Genomic DNA, 3,978 nt, shown 5'->3' on the forward strand with positions numbered 1-3,978 from the left:
GAGCCGATCCCGCGGGCGGGGAAGGGCGCTCCCCTCCCCCACGCCGCCCGGCCCGGCCCGGACCCCGCGCGCCAATCCAAGCCTCCTGACACCCAGCGCCGGCGAATCAGGGTGCAAGCGCCGCCCTCAGGTCCCGCCTCCGTGGCAGAGTTGGGGAAAAAGTTCAGCAACTTTTTTCCTTCTTTTTTTTTTTTTTCCTTGTCTACCCCTCCCCTTGCTCGAAGTTGGGGACGAAATTCGGCCTGCCCGCAGCTCGCGGGCTGGGACGTGGGCGCCCAGTGATCCCCGCTTGGGGACGTCTCAGCTTCCACCCAGCCCCGGATGCGTTCACCTGCCCTGGGGACCCCGGCGGGGACCCTTGCCCTTCCACCCCTGACAAGCATTGTGCCGCCCACCATCTGCACTTCATCTGGGCTTCCAGAATTTGGCGTGGGAAGGGAAAAGCTTGGCTAGTGGTGCCCAAGCTCCATGGGCTTGGGGCCTTCGTCCCGCCGTGAGAACTCAGGTGCTGGAGGAGGAGGAGCAAAGTTGAAAACCCGCCAAGCCTGTCCAGGTCGTCTGGCGTCTTCCCCCTACTCCCGCTCGGTTCCCTGTAGCCGTCCCTGGTCTTTTTCGTTCTCCGAGCCTGCGGGCAGCTTCAAGCCTGGTATATTGTGCTGTCCCAGGGTACAACAGAGTTAGGAGACACTAAGCCATTGCTCTCATTTTGCACACGGGGAAACCGAGGCACGGAAGCGTTAGCGCTGCCTTGCCCGTGCCTGGGTCGTTGGCACCCGCGTTGGCTTTCTCAGCTATTCTCTTCCTTAAAACGTTTCCCCTTTTCTGACCACCCATGCCGGGGTTGCTGGACCGCAGGTGTTGCCCAACCGCGCCAAGATGAGGGGGTCCATCTATGCTGTTCTTCTGTAATCTCGCGTCTTTATAGTCCACCCATGCCCGAGCTGTGGAGCCACGTTCCCCAGTCCCATTGCTTGCTCGGGTATCAAGGACTCACCCTCTGCTGACTCGCAGCGAGAGACAGAGAGACATTCGCAAATGTTCCTGGACCCGACTGGGGCGGAGATCCTGTAGTACTGAGGCTGGGGTTGTGGTGCTGCTGTCACCAACCACTGGGCCCGGTGTCTCAGTGGGGAGCGGTGTCATCTTCCTAGCACGCGACCGCAGGGCGCAGGGTGGCCACCCCCAAGGTTAGCGCCCTGGTATCCCTGCCCTCCGTGGTCACCATCCGAGGCGCAGGAATCCAGCTTCAGTCGCGTGTGGCTCTAGAAGACGTTTAGTCCTCAAAGCAGTCCGTTCAGATGCTGTGCGGAAGGCAGCTCCGGCAGCTGTGGCTAACCCAGTTAAAGGGGGCTCTCTGGTCAGAGTGTCACCACCTAGCTCTGAACAGTGGGTTCTTACTGAGCCCAGACTCACCTTTTTTAGAGCCGACTGAGTTTATGAGTGCATCAGTAGGTGAGAAGTTGGTGTTTTTGCTTCAGCGACTTTCTGCCAGACTGTTCCCCCAGCCTCACGTCGAGTGGGCCATTAAATCCCCTGTAAAGGAACTCTTCAGAAGCAGTCTGTCTGACGCCTGCATGTTCAGTGGTAGGGACGTACTCTTTCCAATCTGTGGTCTACAGGGACAGTCATGGCACAGGTTTCTGAGTACTAAGTGCCTGTAAGGCAAACGGTGCAAGAAGCAGCTGCCACCTCTGGGGACATGTCACAGCTGGCATCTCATTTCCTACTCCACACAGGTGTTACAGCCCGAGTTATAACTTAGAAAGCAAAGCAGAGCATTTTGAAGTGACGAAGCCTAGATCTTGCTGTGACAAGGCTGGGATTTGAAGCCAACAGTCTTGAACCCCTGGGGGCTTTTCACTGAGAGGCATGTTATCCACTGGTCTGGTTCTTGCTCGCTTCCCAGAGTAGCTGTGCTCCATGTTTTAGAGAAGAAAACTGAGACACCAGAAGATATAAGTGATGGCCAAGTTAGCTGTTGAGTCAGAATTAGGATCTTGTTCTGCCTGTTCCCAGCTCATCTCCCCCATTCTATAGGTTCTGAAAGGTCTTGTGGAAGCCATGTTACATCCTGTAACACCTCAGGCTGACCTGTACCTGTTTTAACCCCTCCCCGACATAAAGAAATAGAAAAAATGGGATATGCTTAATAAAAATTGGGATATAGGGGAACAGCAGTTAGCATAATGACTTTGTTGCTGGACTCCCATGTAGTTGACTGTGGTTCGAGTCCTGGACCTGATGGCTTAAACTCATGCCAGGCACGTGTGCATGCATGCCCAAGATCCCAAGAGGAGAATGGAGGAGAAGGGATTGTAATGTGGCCATCCTCCCTGGGGGGTGATTTCTCGCTTTCTTTCTCTCTGTCTCTCTCTGTCTTTCTGTCGAGTGCACATGCCCTATAACAACAACAACAAAAAAAATTGGGATATAGGGACCAGCAGGTGGCATGGTGGTTAAGGTGCTGGACACTCCAACCTAGCTGACCACAGTTTGAGTTCTGAACCTGGTCGCTTGCCTTCTCACTTTCCCTCTCTCTCTGTGTCTCTCTCTGATCAAATTTAAATAAGTGAATGAATACATAAAATTAAATAAAAATTATTTTAAAAATTGGGATATATAATTCTTGCTTAATGATAGTCGTGAAGTCTTATTGAAGCATGTGAAGTTATAACCAAACTCACTGAACATGATGAAGAGTGATCCAAAATCAGAGGGCAAGCAGGTGGTGTGGAGGTTAAGGTGGCTGGATCCCACATGGATGATTGCACTGTTTGAGTCTTGGACCTGGTGACTTGAAAATTACACCAGGCATGAGTGTGTGCATGCCCAAAATCCCAAGAGAAGAATGGAGAAGGAATTGCGGTGTGACTATTCCTTCTCTTCCCCTGCACTCACCCACCTCTGTCTCTCTGGTGAACGCATGCACCCTGTAGGAAAAAAAAAGTGATAACATGGAACCAGCAGTTAGCGTAATGGCTATGTTGCTAAATTCCCATGTAGTCGACTGCTGGTCAAGTCCTGGACCTGGTGGCTTAAAACTCAGGCTGGGTGCATGTACGTGCATGCCCAAGATCCCGAGAGGAGAATGGAGAAGGGATTGCAGTGTGGCCATCCCCCCTGGGGGGGTGCTTTCTCGCTTTCTGTCTCTCTGTCTTTCTCTGTCTCTCTGGTGAGCACACGCACCCTGTAGCAAAAATCTCTCCAAAAAAAAAAAAAAAAGAAAGAAAGAAAAGAAAAAAAAATACAGTTTTGAAGTCGCAAAAACCCTTTCACATAAAAGTAATAGAAAAAGCGTGCAGGTTGGCATGGTGATTGAGGCGCTGGACTCCCACATGGCTAACCGGTTCAAGTCCTAGATCTGGCGGCTTGCTTTCTCACTTTCTCTCTGGTCAAAGTAAAAAAAAAATAATGAAATAATTATTTTTAAAAAAGGTAATAGAAAAAGGAAGCTAAAACAATTCTACTCAGCACTGTGTAGGGAGTCAGGACTTCAGCGTGAGAGGGAAGGAAAGGTACAGGACTACTGAAGACTTTTCCTGTTACTGCACAACCGAAGGGATGAATTGGGACAAACTTAAAAAATCTTTTCTTCTTATTTTAGGATCAAATGCATTTTCCAGTTGTTAATTACATAATCCAAGGGAATATTTGTGCATTTATTTTTGTCGTTTTGTTGCCGTGGGACAGGTTTTCCACTCTGAGCTGCCATCCTCGGGCTGTGCGACCCAGAGGGCTGACAGGTTGTGCAGCACGTTTGGCACTAAATAGGGTGTTACAAAACCAGATGTCAAAGGTAATGGGGGGGGAGATGGACATTATTGGATGTGCTTAGATTCAAAGGTAGCATTTGGGATTTCTGAATCATGTCCTTTATCATTATTATCAGAGAGTCGTACAAGGGGCATGAAAAGGCAGGGCAGGCTGGGGGAAGGAAGGAGCGCTCTAAGCAGATGGGCTCTTAGACCTTTCCTGTCT

The sequence above is a fragment of the Tupaia chinensis genome, unplaced genomic scaffold (assembly GCF_000334495.1).
Source record: "Tupaia chinensis unplaced genomic scaffold, TupChi_1.0 Scaffold143740_1, whole genome shotgun sequence".
NCBI lineage: Eukaryota > Metazoa > Chordata > Mammalia > Scandentia > Tupaiidae > Tupaia > Tupaia belangeri.